We start from the raw sequence: 17,165 nt of genomic DNA, 5'->3' as shown, positions 1-17,165 counted from the left end.
AAAAAGCATGTTCTTTGTTTGTCAAAAGCACATTTTACACGTGGGATAATTCTGCTGGGCTGTCACTTTCAAATGCGGCCTTCTCACATTCATTTTCTGAATCTTTCCAAAGCCCCAGTCATGTTTCCAATGCACAGGCATCTGTCCAAATAAAGGTCACTTCAAACTGACATGAGCTAGGAGAGAGAGAGAGAGAGAGAGAGAGAGAGAGAGAGAGAGAGGGAGAGAGAGAGAGCTTTTTTATAAAGAAATTAGTTTTGATATTTTGTTGCAAAGTAAAGCGTTTTGCGCACGGCTTGACGTGAAGTTTCTTTGTTATTTCGCAGATCTTGCCTGACACAGCCTGTCATTCATTGATACATGCTTTCTTTTGCTGGAGCACAAGCTGAATATGGCTGGGCATAGCTGGGTCTCACTGGAACCAACTGTGTACTGTTGAACATATGAAAAAGAGCATCAGGTGCAGCTACTTTAAATGTAAAATATTTCCTTTTCAATGGGAAATTTTGAGCTAGCAGCAAAGCAGTGCTGCTTTTCAATTATTTTCTTTGGTGCACATAAAGAAAACACTGGCAGCCTTTCTCGGGGTGTTCCATGTTCCCTCTTGCCCAATTGGTGCTTGACAAAGACAGCACAGCCATCATTTTTGTAGCTGCAAAATGCAGTTTTGATGTGAAGCAATGGTGCTCAAAGGAGCCAGTGCAGCCATTCTGCTGGTACTGCTGAATTGCAGCTTGGTGATGGAGGGGAATTCTGCTGGGTTGGTAAATGTACCCCACAGTCTTTACATACATGAACACAATAGACAGATGCATTCAATTCACATAAGGAATTGGCAGCCCTACAGTACATTATCTGGATGTTGAAATCATCCCTAGAGAACAAGGTATTGACACCACCATTTTCCGGAATCCCACTGATAGGAAACTACTCCACCGCTTAAGCTTTCACCCTCCCAGTCCCCTTAAACATCTGCCATGTAGTCAGCTATTGAAAGTAAAGCGCATTATCAGCGACAATGATAGTTGTCAGAAAGAGATGCAGCAAATAGCCCAGAAGTTTAGTGTGAAAGGGTAACGTGATGTAGAGAAAGAGCCAAGTACCCCCACCTCAACCATCTCACCCACAGCACCTGTATTTTGGATGCCAGAGTGTGAGACACGTGCGGTAGCAGTGAAAATACTGATACCTAGAAGAATCTGGTAGGCAAGGTACCCATTGAGGAAACCATACTTGCATACGAGACAATACAATGGTCATCTGAATGAAATCCCGGAAAAAACAGGACGGTTGAATGGCGAAGAAGAATGGTGACGTCACTACTACCATCATACAGAGCAAAGTTGAGGTATAGAGAAGAGATGCAGGGACGAGAGAATGCAGACAATTCTATAAGACATCAAGAAGGTATCGAGATACATGCCATCTTGGGATCAAGATGAAGAAACTTATGCTAAAGAAGTAATGAAGATATCAAGCTACTTCACACGTGTACACATGCAAAGAAACACAAGCAGATGAAGTATTCTTAAAGGCTAGCTTTATAGTGAATAAATTGCGGCATGCGCCAACATGTACATTCGTATATAAATTGGAGTCGGTAGAGGATGAATGTTCCCACTATATATGATAGCAGAGCTGAGCAAAAGAAGGAAGGCCGCTTTTCCCAGTTTTCAAGTGTGGCGCAGTTAGAAAACAGGTGAATTACAGATGAAACTCAGAAAGGCGAGGTTGAATGAGCTTAGAAGCCAAGGCCATATTAGACTGGGGTGAGCTGACATTTGATACAAATTGTGTGAAAGAACAAAGCTCATGTTCAGAAGGCATGGACAAAAACATGAAGACGTCAGAGATCTATTAAAGAATAGTGTTTTAATATGCTGAAAGCTCAATTTCGAGGTCCTTAGTCACGTGCAGAGAAGAAGTTGGACGAGCATGATGGTCACACCTACGCACAAAGGCATAGCGTGCCTTCACTCCCTTGAATTCCCCAGAGCAAAGAGCATGTTCAAGGCTGAGTTCAAAGACTTAATTGGCAGTTGCCCACTGAGGTGATGATGGATGGATATGCTAATAGGTGGGAAGCTATGGTTAAGACTAGCTCATCTGCACCTGGACTTTCAGCCTGCGTGCTACTAACATAGCTTGGGAAGGTACTGATCAAGGGTCCTATAGTTGTGTAGTCAATTAGATGTTGTATATTTAGTGACGTTCATAGTGATACATTTTTAGGGAAGGGCTTAGTTGGCCCACCTGATGCTAAGAAGCAAATCACATTGTTCCACTGCCCCAAATGAGTATGGATCGTATACCTAGATGATCCTTGTAGAACCTATCACACTCACCATTAGGTTTTTGTAGTTTGCCACGTAGGGTGATGTTAGTGATACGCAGGTTAAACGTCGCCTATGACGATTTTTTACTATAAGAATGTAATTTTTTATTAAATGCTTTGAGAAGTCTTGAGAGAGATCATGATGAGGGATGTTTATTGATGTCCATTGTACTCCGTGTTTTAGATAATTGATATTAAAACAGTGGGCCTCATTACGAGGTTGGGGGTAGTCTTGCCGGTAAGAGCGGCAAGGCTACCTCCATACCAGCATGAAAGTCCAGCACCCGCGAATGGGCAATTACCGGGGTAATTGCCCTTTCGCGTGTGCCAGTACCGGTAGATCCCCATTCCCATTTCAGCCCCATAGGGCTCAATGGGAATGGGAATGCCTGTAGCACCGGCACTGTTCAAAGCGGTGCCGGTGCTACAGGCATGCTGTGCTCGCGGGTGCCTTTCATTCCGCCAGGGCAAACCTGGCAGAATGAAAAGCACCAGCGGCACAACTCAGAGTTTGCCGGTCCGGTAACAGCGGTACCGGCAAGCATACCGGTCCCGTTGTTACCCGACCGGCAACCTCGTAATGAGGCCCAGTATCTTTTGCCAACTCCCTGAGTTGTTTCTATTTTTGATGTCTGAGTAAACTCTGCTTCCACCGTCCATTTGTAAGGAATTGCTAACCCCTTTTAAGGGGCTGGTAGAACCCACAGTTCACGTGGTCGCAGAGATTGGATGGTTAGATACCCATCGAGAGAAGTAAGCTTTGGGGTCCCGGCAATATCACACAACCTCTGCCATTCGGCTGAAAGGACATGAAGCTCCCTGTAGATATCGGTTTTAGAGTAAAGTAAGACTTGTACAAGCTAGGGTAAGACGGTTCCCCAGTTTCCACGAAAACCCCTCCCGGCGTTTACAGGAAGCTGAACGAATGGAAAGTTGGAAGAGGCTACTGAAGAGTTGTGCGATCTGGAGAGTCGGAAGTTGAAAAAACACAAATGGTGAGTAAAAATTGAGTGAGGTGGCAAAAGAGTGAATGGGCAGTGGGTAAAGAGAATGATAAGGGAAAAATATGTAACGGAGGGAGGTAGGGATGACGTAACTTGAGAAACGATGAGCGTTAAATATGGGTAAAAATTGACTTGAGGGGAGACCAAGCAATTTAAGAAATATTGTGAAGAGGAGCCACGATAAAGACTATGCCCAGTGCCTGCATTTTAAAGAACGTAACAGAAGGAACAGCACCTAAAATCCCATAGCGGAAGACATAGGTGATGGGTTTGAATAAAGACGAACCCAACGAGGGCTGTTCACACACTTTATCAGTATTTTTAGGGGCGAAATGAGTCTTCTGCGAGAAGACGAAATGTATGTGGCCGGACGGGTATGTTTGTTTGTCTGTTTGTTTTATGTGATTGTGCAATGATGACGAAATAGTAAATGAAGTTGATAAAAAATAAAGAGGAGAAACGCAAGAGTTCGAGGAACTAAGCATGTATTTAAAATGATGTTGTACTGATTATGTTTTTTGGCAGATTAAAGTAAAAAAGTGTGATAAATAAAGGGTTTGGAGCCTGCGATGATTGGTGCATGCTCATATTATGTTGTTTTTCATTGAATAAGTAATGGTGAAATGTTCAAAGAGTAAACAGTGAGTATTGACGGTGAAAGAGTGACGTGTCCAAATTGGAGGATATTACTCCGCTTATACATTGCTGAAAACACACATCTAAGCTTAGAGAATACAATGAGGAATGGGGTAAAGGAACCGTAGACGGAAAATGCATGTTATAACCGCAAGAGGTATTGCCAGTGAAGGCAGTCTGCAGTACATGATCACACATTTCCCTGCTGCATATGCAAGAAAAAAGTTAGACAAGCGACCAGTGAGCTAGCACTTTAAAAAAATATATCAGGAGGAGAAAGATGAGTTGCCTCCTAGCGATCAAATATTTAATGTATGCACAGAAGGGGTGAGGAGCCTTTCGCTACACCCGCCACGCCTGAAGCAGACGGCGATAGTAAGAAAAATGGAGGGCTGTACCCCCTAAGGGAGCTCAAGACAGTGAAGTGGGAGAATGGAACAAAAGGCTCCCACCAATCCCCTCACACCCCTGGCCTAGAGGATCACGGCCCAGGCACCCGCCACGAGAGGAGTTTGCCCATCTACCAGACGACCAAATACCCTGGTACAGGAACATACGGATGTGCCCACCCGCGTGCCCACCCGACTGCCCACCAGCCTGCCCTGCCCATGCCGACACCTGCGGCATGGATGGACTCGACTGAACCATCCAACACTAAATCAACACATCGTTAGAGATGCCATGACGACCTACCCAACGGTCAGCACACCCGTGCAAGCATGCACACTGGACACTCCCACACCAATCCACACGAAGAACATACTCAGTGCTATGACGTAGGTGACGGACACACCCACTGACACGCATCTTTATTATTTTTCACATAGGCTTTTCAAAATGCAGAAACGCAAGACGCACAATGAACTCATCTAAAAAGGCTTGCTCACGCTTCTCCTAAACCCATGCATCATAATGAGAAATATAACGAAGACACGATACTGGGGATAAAGCAATATGATACCATAACCTAAAGCGCCTGTGTATCAAACGGCTCCACCTATGCACCAGGCCCAAGTAGGCCACAAGCAAGAGCTTCCATGAACATTGAATGAGCAAGAGTACAGTTGCTGACCCTGCAGAATGAGCCCGGCGAGAGCAGACAGTCAAGGGCACAGTGTTGCAAACTCGCATGCCGCAAGCCAACGCCAAGGTCACACCTGCAAATTAAGCCAGGCACACAGTGGAAAATGCAATATTAATTGTGCAGAATTCTGCCTCAACCACGGTCTCACCTCACGTGACCAAGCCGAACCTGACAGGGTGCCAGGCCCAGGAGGAGGGAGGCGCCTGGATCCCACGTTTCAAGACACAGGCAGATACAATTAAGCGCCTCAATGGACATCTGCGCCGGTGGGAGTAGTCTGCCTTCCAGCATATGAATAAATCCTCACATTGTCTGCACATACCCATAGTGATACATTGTTGCAAATGACAGGTGCACCGCGAGCTGGGAACAGCGATGGTCCCAGACTGGGGGGCTCGCGAGTGGACCAATCAGAACATGGGGCTCTTATCACTGACGCCATTAACATTGACCAATCCTCAGGGGTCTTCATGTAACAATTTTCATGTATCAAATTGAAGGGACAACCCAAGTATACCACCTGACTAACCCTCGACCACTAATAACGCTCTCTATACGTATGCTATACTAACCCTACCACTCGAGGAGCCAATCCCGAGTGGCGATAGGTTTTTTGCTAACTTTCCCAGGTGACGCAAGTAGCGCATCATACTAAAGTAAAAAGGGCCTACGAGCCCCATGATTGAGAGAGAGTGTCAGGACGGACGCGTACGATCCTTGACCCATCCCTGCCGTTTTGTTTAATAAACAGCAGAATCACCTTGCTTCTTGCGTGTGTCTCATACTCAATTTTTTGTGATATACGGGAGGGGTTGGGGCCTCCCTGCCCGGAGGTCCGCGGACGGCCCAGCCGACCCCGGGAGAATTTCCCCCCGACAAGTTGGAGGCACTGCTGAGATCTGTTTGAGGTCTGCTTTTATTTTATTTTTCCGAGTACTCCCGTTGCGAGGAGGCCCGGCGGCGCTGCCCCCTCTGCCGCTGCCCCCTTTTGAGGACTACAGGACCATCGCGGAACTGCGAGAAGACCGGACAGCGCAATCCGGATATTGGCCTTCGGGAGCCGGTTGAGAAGTATCCCGCCCGCGGTTGGCGAGTGTCCAGACGTGGTCCAGACGAGGGGAGATGGCGAGCCGCTTGGAGAGGTGCACGCAGTCGAGCGGCCCCGCATCAAGAGAACTTGGTGAGTATGCCACGCACAACAAGCAATGTGAAATTGTGAGGGAGGGGGGAGGAATTGAATACGGGAGGCGGGAGGTGTTGCACAGGTGCGCGGCGAAGGTTTTATAAATTAGTGTTGGCGATGAAATGAATGGTAGCCGGACAAGTGCGAGAGCAGTCCGTTACGTTACGGGAGAGAAGGGGGCGGAGCACGAAAACATCACGTGCGGCCGCTCGTAGACACTGATTGGCCTAGGTCGCGACCACGTGTAAGGGTGTGTGTGTGTGCGGTTTCCTACGATTTGGTAATTACTGATCAATGAGTAGATGAGGATCCCTATTGATCGGGCAAGAAACTCGATAGATAGATGACGTTTCCCTGTAGGCGATAGCTAGCTGGTTGCCCAATACGGAAGATAATTGGCTGGTTAAGCCCTCCTGTCGAGGGGCGTATCACACGCGAGGCGACGCAGCGTGCGCAGTCCGATTATATTGTTGATTACCTTGTTCCAGGCGTGACAGGAAGACAGCTGTGGGGATAACGGGGGTAGATTGCAAGTGTATTTTGAACTTTTAAAAACATATGAAGAACTTACCAGTAGTTTGAAGAGATCGGTGACGTCACCATTAGGGCTTTCATAGGATATCTCGAGCACAAGGCATCTTTATTTTTGAGAGTGGTGGGGAAGAGAGTTGTGGTAAGGGAGTGGAAACGGAGGTAAACGGTAATGAGTTGATCGGGGGAAGGTGAAAAGGGGGACGTGGCTGCGCACGGAGAACGCCGGCCACGGCAAGTGTAGAAAAAGGAGGAGGAGCAAGCGAAAGTGGGACGGCTGTATAAGAACGTTACAAGGGGCACGCAGCCGCAGGGGGCTACGTGCGCCTCGGCCGCAGGGGGCCGTAAAGGTGTTCGATAAAGGAAGAAAAGAAAGAAAAGAATATACAAATGTAAATGCTATATTTTACTAATTTTCCTTAGCGGACTATCGCAAGTCCCCAAACCTACAGGGCCAGGTAAAGATATAAGGCTGTATAGTGTAAACTGTTAGTAAGATAACCACTACCAAATAGGGGAAGGATAACAAGTGAAGCGCTACTATGTCATACGGGGCAGGATCGGGAGGGTGGGGGAACACCCTCACTACCCCGCTACAGCACATATGTAAAACACTTTCACCCCATAGGGAGAAACTGATCAAGTATAGCATAGAATGGACACAGGGGATGGACAACAAAATGACGACACCATGGCCGCCTAATGGTAGCTTCGATCCATATACCCAACATTCACTATTAAACCATCTGCATAACACATACAAGGGGAAGAAGTTGACGCACCACGTGGAGGTGTTTAACTTATGGAGGATGTTCCAAGGGTCCCGACCAGGACCAAATGGAATGTTTATTATGGGGGGGACAACGGAGGAAGAGAAGATTAAGGAGGAAGGAGAGAATGGGGAGAAAGAGAGTGAAGGCACACAAAACACGGGGAACGGAGAAGAGGGAGGAGAGAAGAGTAACAACATAAGCGAAAAGGAAATAAAAAAGGAACAGAACGGCGATATACCCCTGGCGAAGGTAGTGAAAAAGGAGGAAGGGGGGTTATATCCTTTAACAGAACTACGAGACATGGTTCAATTAAGGGCGGCTGAAGGGTACTCGAACCCGGCATACAGCCCGCCACCATATACAGCCACAGGTAGCCACACAGGAAGGGAGCAGAGTAGCACGACGGGATCAGCTCGCACGAAAATGCCCGCAGGGGAAGGGGGGATTGGTGAGGAACAGATCGCAGGAATAGGACAGGATGAGTGGGTAGCTGCGCAGGTATTATTAAAATTAAGAGGTTCATTAACAGAAGAAGAGGAGGAGGTAGTAAGGAAAATGGACGAGGACAACACCAGGAAGAGTGAAAGGAAAGGGGAAGAGGGGAAAAGAAAGGGGGAAGAGCTGTTACGACAGAAGGAAGAGATTTTGGAAGAACGATTAGCAGAATTAAGGGATGAGCAGAATACACTGATCAAGCAACTCGAGAGAGAGGAAAGAGAGAGAGCACGGAAAAGGAAAGAAAGCAAGGATGAGTTGGACAAAAAGAGAGAACGAACTGAGGAGAAAAAGAGAGAAGCAGAAAGGGTGAAGGCAGTAGCAGAGAGGGTATCCAGAGCAGCACTGCGTGACAAGAAAAGGGAAGAAGAAGAGAAAGAAAAGGAAATGGAACTATGGAGAAGGAGATTACTATCAGAAACGACAAGGAAATACGAGGAAGGAAGGATGATAGAGGGTATATTAGAGCGGGAAAGAGCGAAATGGGAAAGGAAGAAAGAAGAAGAAAGGATAATGGAAAAGATGAGTATTGAAGTAATGGAGGAATTGAAAAAGAAAAGAGGGGAAATTGGTAGAGAAATAGCAGAGAAAATTGAAGGGGAAAGAGAAGAAAGGAGAGGGGGGAGTGAAGTAAGGAGGTATGTATACAGAGACACAGAAGTAGCAACAACATCAGCACAAAGGGGAGCAATTGGCAAAGAAGACAATGGCGGAACAGATCTAATAGACTTAAAAACAGTAACGATTAGGGGGAAAAAGACAGATTGGGGGATGCCATTAATGGAGGACTTTTGCAGTGAGGAAGGAGAAGGGATAGAGAAGGAAGGGAGAGACAGTGAAAGGGAAAGCTTAGATAAATTATACATCACCCGGACAAATGGAGAATCACCATGGATCTGCAGGAGAAAGGAAGAACTGGAGGGAAGTGAGGAGGAAGAGCAAGGAATAGCGGAAAGGCAGACACGTGCAGCCACACCGTCACCATCCCGTCCTACATGCTCCACTACCTCACGCTCATTACGTGCAACATGCCAATCTAAACTCGCGCCCTTCCCACACGAACTGACACCCTATGCAGGTAGGCTTAGAGACCTCCCTGGGCGCAGGCAGGGAGAACGAATACACACGCCCACATTAAATAAAGGAAATGATAAAAGAAAGGGAAGAGATGGAGGAGAAAAAGTTATGAGCAATGTGGACCCCATTGACGACGTAGAAGACAGGGAAGAAGAGGAGGGGTGTACGGATTTGATTGTGTGGGACTCAAAGGGCCAACCAGGACACAACCTAATGCCACTTCTGGAGAGGGGAGGGGTTAGACCACAATACGTCCCCTGGAAGCATGCAGACAAGGAAAATATAAAGTGCAGGCTCCCATCATTAAGTGGAGGTGCGGGTAAATGGATATATGAAATGGAAAAACACACCGCAGGACAGAAATTGGCAGTGGGGGATGTAAAGGGCCTTCTAATATCAATATTAGGGGATGCAGCGGATGACATCTGGAAGAGAGCGGGCTTCCCCGGGGTCACAATAACAAACACATCACACGATGGGGCACCATTCGCAAACTGCAGACATGCATTATGGCAGGCACTGAGGGTACAGTATCCAGACACATCAGACATAGGAGCAATTACCTCACGCAAGATGCGTGAGAACGAAGATCCTGTTGATTATATCCAGGAAATTCAAGAGAAGTGGCGCATGGAAACTAGAGAACAATGGGACAAGACACCAGCAATATTCTACCATATACTAGTACAAGGGCTCCCAGAAGCAGTTCAGAAACAACTGAAGAAAGTAGTGGGGATGGAAGCAAAAGCATGGCCAGAAATACAACTGACAATAGTGCATTATTGTAGGACATGGCAAGAAAAAATGAAACAAAAAGAAGAGGATAGAAAAACGGAAGAGGCTAAATTAGTACAGAAAAAACTTACTAAATACACGATGGAAGGCGCACTAATAACTACACCTGCAACAATGACTCAAAGCCCTACACAAGTAGTGGCTGCACAAGATCCCTCCCAAATACAATCATTACAGACTGTAACACAACAGCTGCCGCCACTCCAACCATACACGACTAACATGGGAGGAGGATACTCAACGCCAGGAGCTGGGCATTATAATTACAACAGGGGAAGGGGAGGAATAATGAGAGGGAGAGGATACGGATATAACACACAACAGCAGGTGGGAGGACTTCGAAATTTCTACCCCACCGGGCAACCAGTATACCAGGACAACACAGGAAGCTTTCCATGGCAGAACAGGGAACCACCGGTGTGTTGGATTTGTGGATTAGTAGGGCACATGTCACGCACGTGTAGAGTGAGACCAGGCACACCATCATGGAGTGAACAGGGACAACAAGGGCCCACACAGGAACAGCAGGGCATCCAGCAACAGCAGACATTGCAACAGGGAAATGGACAGCAACAACTAGTAACACAACAACAGCCACAGGCATATTCACTGCCACAACAACAGGTAGCAATAGCACAACAACCCCAAGTACAGCAAGCACAGCAACCTGCCCAAATCCAAGACCATAACATAACCTCTACCAATACACAACTACAGCAAACACAACAGGGAAGGGTGACGGTCCTGGGACACAACCCTTACACAGGAAGTGGTCAATCATTATACCCTCAATAGGACAGCCCACAGACGGCCTTGGTGTGTCCCATCCTGTCGGTAACACCTAATAGTGCGGAGGAACCACGCATAGAGGTAACGATGGGTGACAAAAAATTATCATTCCTTGTTGACACCGGGGCGACCCGGTCTTGCATAAGGGAAGGTAAATATAAGATGTCAGGTGAAGCCATGAACACCCAAGGATTCTCTGGGGCTAGGGGGTTGGTTCCCTTTACTGATAACATTCCCTTATCAATAGGGGATTATGACATGTCAGTCCCACTTTTATATTCTAGGGCCTCACCAGTAAATATACTGGGGAGAGACATAATGAGCAGGTTGAATATGACGATCTCCTTTACGGAGGATGGCATAATTTGCTCCACTCCAGGAATTAACATGCTCACTGCACGACAAATTATGCAAGCATACTGTGGACAGACAGTGATTAGGGCTGAGCCAGTAGATGGTGAACTGTTCCAGTACGGGACAGACATGGCATTTGCATGGATGCCAGGGATAGAAGGAAAGATCTGGAGGAGGCCAGCAGCCTATTTGTTTAGACCAGAAACACCAGCCAATGAACAAGAAGGAAAGGTGATTTCAGTGAACATAGAGAGCATTATAGCAACCGCTGATTACATTGCAGTACATGCCCAAGACAGAGAAGGAAGAGCATGGAGGGCAGTGATAGCACTAGCAGAGGGATGTAGACTCACCCAGGTGTCAGATGAGGAGCTCTTCTCAGAAGAAAAGGAAGAAGGTGAAATGGTGTTTATGATGAGTGTAGAAATATGGCTAAGAGTGACGTACAAACAAGTGGCACAGAAAATTGCAATGGCACTTGAAGCACCCACATCCACCCCAGTTCCCTTCTTTGAGGAGGATATGGCAAAAGTACCCACATCATTATGGACTACTAGTCCCTATGACGTGGGGTGCATAAAAAGCATAGGGGGAGTAAGAATAAAATTGAAAAAGGGTGCAATACTCCCCAGAGTGAAACAGTACCCACTATCAAAAGAGGCAGATGAGGGCATAGATGAAACAATAACGGCCCTTATAAATAATGGCATATTGGTACCATCAGAATCACCATGCAACACAGCTGTATACCCAGTGTGCAAGGCTAAAGGGGGGTCTTGGTGCTTCATACAGGACCTCAGGCCTTTGAACAACATAGTGGAAGCAGAATACCCCATAGCAGCAAACCCGGCCACAATATTGTGCAGCATTCCAGCAGAGGCATCACGATTTACAGTGATAGACCTCAAAAATGCCTTTTTCTCAATACCCCTGCACCCAGACTCATAAGATCTGACAAGCTTCACTTACAGAAACACAAAGTGGAAACACACCAGATTGCCACAAGGGTACTGCGAGTCACCCTCAATCTTCAACAGAGTAATACAGATGGACTTGGGTAACATTGAAGTGGAAAGCACAGTGTTGCAGTATGTTGATCACATAATAATTTGCGGCACAAACGAAAGGAGATGCAGAGAGGACTCATTGAAGATGCTGACAATATTGGCTGAAAAGGGTTACAAGGTAGACAAGGAAAAGTTACAGTACTGTCAGGAACAGGTACTTTACATTGGTCAGCTCATATCCCAATACGGAAGAAAGATTGCACCACAAAGAGCACAGGCCATTTCAAAAATGCCCTTGCCCCAAACAGTGAGGGAACTGCAGCAGTTCCTGGGACTGTGCAACTACTGTAGAGCATGGGTGTTTGATTACAGCTCATACATAGGACCCCTACTTGAGGCGTTAAAAGAAGCTAACAAAGGGGAGAAAAAGTTGGGGTGGACAATGGAAATGAAAGAGGCCTTTGATGAACTGAAAGATGCAATATCAACTGCTCCGGTACTGGCCACCCCAGATTATGAACGACAATTCTTTATATTTTCACATTGCGACTCAGCAGTAATGAAAGCAGTGTTGGCTCAAAAAACAAGCATGGGTTACAAACCAGTAGCGTTTTACAGCGGCCACTTGGATCCTGTGATGTTAGGACACTTCCCTTGCGAACAAGGTCTCGCCGCAGCTGCCTTTGCGGTAGAGAAAGCATCAGCAATAACCATGGGGTGCCCAACCACACTATTTGTGGAACATGCACTATTTGCAATATTGAACAAGCCTAAGTCCACACTAACCACGCAGAGGGCATCAGGTTATGAGATCATCTTATCTAGACCAGAACTATCAATTGTTAGATGCAGCACGGTTAACCCTGCAAGGTTTATAGCAGAAGTAATTGAGGAAGGAGACTATGCACACAATTGTACGCAGACTACCGAAATGTACTCATGTACTAGAAAGGTTGAAGAGAACGCACTAGATGGAGGTGAGCTCTTGTTCATTGATGGGTCATCAACAATAGACCAAAGTGATGGGATAAGGAGAACTGGGGCAGCAGTGGTAAAAATGACAGAGGTACCGGTGTGTGTGGCGATGAAATGCGTACAATTACCACAACATTACTCTGCTCAAGCAGCTGAATTAGTTGCACTGATCTTGGCGTTGAAGGAAAGCTTTGACAAACGAGTGACTATATATTCTGACAGCGCATATGTCACGTCTACTGTCCACTCAGGGTTGTCCAAATGGAGGAGAAGAGGGTTTAGGAGAGCTGATGGCACCCCAGTTGGCTGAACTAATTGAAGTAATAAATGACCCCCAAGAATTAGCTTTAGTCAAATGTACCGCACACACTAATGGAGAAGATCATATCTCAAAAGGGAATGCAGCAGCAGACGCACATGCAAAGTATGCTGCATATTTTGGTGAGATATGGAACCCCCCAGAGTCAGAGAGAGGGAGAGGGAGGGGAATAGCTAAGGAGATGTTGATAAGAGAAGGGTACACCCATCTCCCAGCCACACAGATAATGGAGCTACAAGCGGCTGCACCAATGGCAGAAAAAGAAACATGGGTAAAAAGAGGATGTACAATGTCACCAACTGACGCACTATGGCGCCAGGGTAACACTGGAAAGATGGTAATGCCATTGGCACTATTGAACACCGCCCTGAGCCAACTACACCACCCAGCCCACACAGGCAAGGAAGTTATTGCAGCACGAATTAGGGAAGATTGGTTCTGCCCCGAGTTAAATTCCCATGTGACAAATTTTATCAGCAATTGTCTCACATGTCAACAGTTCACGGCCGGTCACACGCTGAAGGTGATAAAAGGTACTATACCCCGGCCAGAGGGACCCTTCCTACACATCCATATTGACTATGTTGATATGATCAACGTATGTCAAGGAAATAGGTATATGATTGTAGTAGTATGCCCATTCTCCAGGTGGATTGAGGCAGGGCCCTGCTCACACCCAGATGCATTCAGAGCAGCTAAATTTCTAGTGAGGGAGGTCTTCCCCAGGTGGGGAGTGTGCGAGGTACTGCGGTCGGATAATGGCCCGCATTTCGCCAATGAAATGTTCCAGCACATCACATCCTTACTGAACATCAAGCATAAATTTGCATGTGCATATCACCCGCAGGCAAACGGTATATGCGAACGCCTGAATGGCCTACTGAAGGAGGCAATTGCAAAAATACAGCAAACAACAAAGAAGAGTTGGTTGTATTGCCTTCCGCTAGCCCTATTTGAGCTAAGGAATAGACCAGGCTCCGATCACCACCTCACCCCTCACGAGGTGGTGACCGGACGTCAAATGCGCCTTCCTCTAACGCCAACATCAAGAGCATTCACTGATTATGAAAACACTGCAACCGTTCTTGGTGATGAAATGTACCAATATGTGTCTTCTTTGATTACTAGTGTAGTGTTTGTGTCTCAACAGCTCGAGCGCACGCGGGGCGGGTCTAAGAGTGATCAACAAGAAGACGCGGATAAAAAATTGGAAAAAGAAAAACTGTGCAAAATTGCTAAAGGTGACCACGTACTACTCCGCAATTTCAACAGAAAGTGGAACAGCCCACGCTTCACTGGCCCCCACCTGGTAGAGGAAGTATCAACGAGAGCAGTAAAGCTACAGGACAAACGTGCCTGGAATCACCTGCACGACGTAAAGATCTGCAAACTCCAGACCCGCCCTAACGTCACCGACAGGGCCATTGGAAGAACAACAACAGCGTCACCCACGGAGGAAGAGACTTCTACCACAGCCAACGGCCTAAGTGTCCCCCTACCCTACCACCCCCCAGATTCCCCAGAGACAACTACTGAAATAGAGAAGGGTAATTCCCATACCGCCCACCCCATGGTCACACGATCAAAGAGTAAAGAGACTTCCGCCAGTTGAGCTCTAAACCCTCTGCCTATCGACGTCCTACCCACTGCAGTAATAACCCAACTGAAGGACATTATCTTGCACATATACACATGTAAACACTTGAATGTTCTCTTTTTTCTCTCGCACATGCAGGTACCGTGTATTATTGTACTGCTAAGAAAACAGATAACTAACAAGGTTCACTGCCCAGGAGTAGATGCTACCCTCAGACGATAACTACCCTGAAGAACTATCACACCAATTTGTCTATCACATAAAAAGGCCAAAGTACCTGAAAAGGAGGAGGGTACGTGTCTACTACACAGCATTTCTCTTGGCCATAGAACAATCAATGCCCCATCTTCACCCATACTTGCCTGTCCTAAGAGATAGATCGCTTAGATTGGCATGGGAACAGCTCTTCGCCTGGGCACTGAACGACTACTTGATAGGGAGAGCTTGAAAACAACAACTAACACTAATAACAAGCATATTGAGAATTTTCAGGCGGGCAACTTTAACGTCGCAAGAATTAGCTGCCGGACTGCAGCAAGGTAAGAGCAAAATGCCGGTGAGATTAGCCTCTGTAATAAAGATGATAGGGATTTTAATGATCACCGAGTTCTTGGCTGCCTCTGTATGGCAGAACAGTTATGCTATCAGTATTTTGGCTGTACCCAAACCTAATATACCCCCACCCACGGCTGCAACAGGTGTTACGTCAGGTGGTACTAGCAAAATTCCACACAAGGGAAATAGAGTTAAACGCAGCACATACTCAGATAATAAAGGTATTGACAACTACATACAAGATTCAGCACACGTCTCGAACAACATGTGGTACCAGCACATGACTCAAATAGGTAAGCAGACAACAGAAGACAGCTGCTACGTCTGCTCATTGATCCCATACGCCATGAGCGCTTCCCGAACTTTCGTTGCCACGGAAATAGATGAAAAGACAGCACGATGTATAATATACCTGGCACTGTTCCAAACGAAAGGGAGATTTCAAGGGAACACGGTGCACCTGGTATGGAAAACGCGAGACACATACCCGTACGAAAACAACTTCCTCAAGGTTTATTTGAGTTACCACAAGGCCAGTTTGCATGCTGAAGCATTCAGATACATAACAAGTGGCCCTGAAAAAGGAGAAACAAAGAAAGTAACACTACAATACCTACCATGTGATTGGTACGCCACTGAAGTTCCTGGTAAACAAGGATGTTGGGAAAGACCACTGATAATAATAACAGGGAAGGTGTACCTGGGTAACAAATGGGACATAGGTGTGGTTGGCAGCAACATGGTAACGAGAGAGGATACTACAACTATTGCTGAACACAACAACAGATGTAGGATGACTTGGGTCAAGTACGTACCCATGCTAACGTGGATAGAGAAGGATGAAGACCCAATAACAATACTGCCGCTGTCTGCACCTAAGGTATGCTACCAACATAGAGGAGAAGTGGACGTGGGATACAACACCAACTGTGAAAGCGTGACGGAGTTACCTGAGGGGGGAGCAGGAACAGCAGTGGTAATGGACCATTACTGGGCCTGCGGAGACAAGGCATACCACACACTGCCCCCTCTGTGGAATGGTATATGCACAATGGTACACGTTAATGTACCATCACTAGTGGTGCCCCAGAAACATGTGAATGTGGCAAACTTCCCCAAAATGGATGAAGGAAACAAGAGGAAGAAGAGATCTGTACAACCTCAGAAGGGGCCAGAAAACCAAAACAACGGCAACAACACTGTCCTGAATAGAAAGAAAAGACAAGGAGAACCTCTGACAGGAAATGATCTATGGGGAAGGTCGGAAACAGCACTCACTTCAATCCCGCCAGAACACAGACTATTCAGCAGAGCAGCAATGTTCTTCTCCTCAATAATACATCCGGGACTACAGGCTTACGCAAAAGCAAAATGGCTCCAGATAACTCGATGGGAACTAATGATGACAATTAATTCTACAGTAAATGGATTCAACGCAATAAAAGAGGAACTGCGAGCAGTGAGGATGGTAGCACTACAGAACAGATATGTACTGGACCTCCTCACAGAAATGGAAGGAGGAGTTTGCGCAAAGATAGGACAATCATGCTGCACATTCATTCCTGCTAACGATGCTGACAATGGTACACTGACAGAAGCAGTATCACAATTGGCCCAGATGCACTCCAAAATGATGGATGAAAGTAAAGGTGTAAA

Source organism: Ambystoma mexicanum, chromosome 2q (assembly GCF_040938575.1).
Source record: "Ambystoma mexicanum isolate Mex_15411 chromosome 2q, UKY_AmexF1_1, whole genome shotgun sequence".
NCBI lineage: Eukaryota > Metazoa > Chordata > Amphibia > Caudata > Ambystomatidae > Ambystoma > Ambystoma mexicanum.
The sequence above is the reverse complement of the archived record's forward strand: the minus strand, read 5'-3'. Positions refer to the sequence as shown.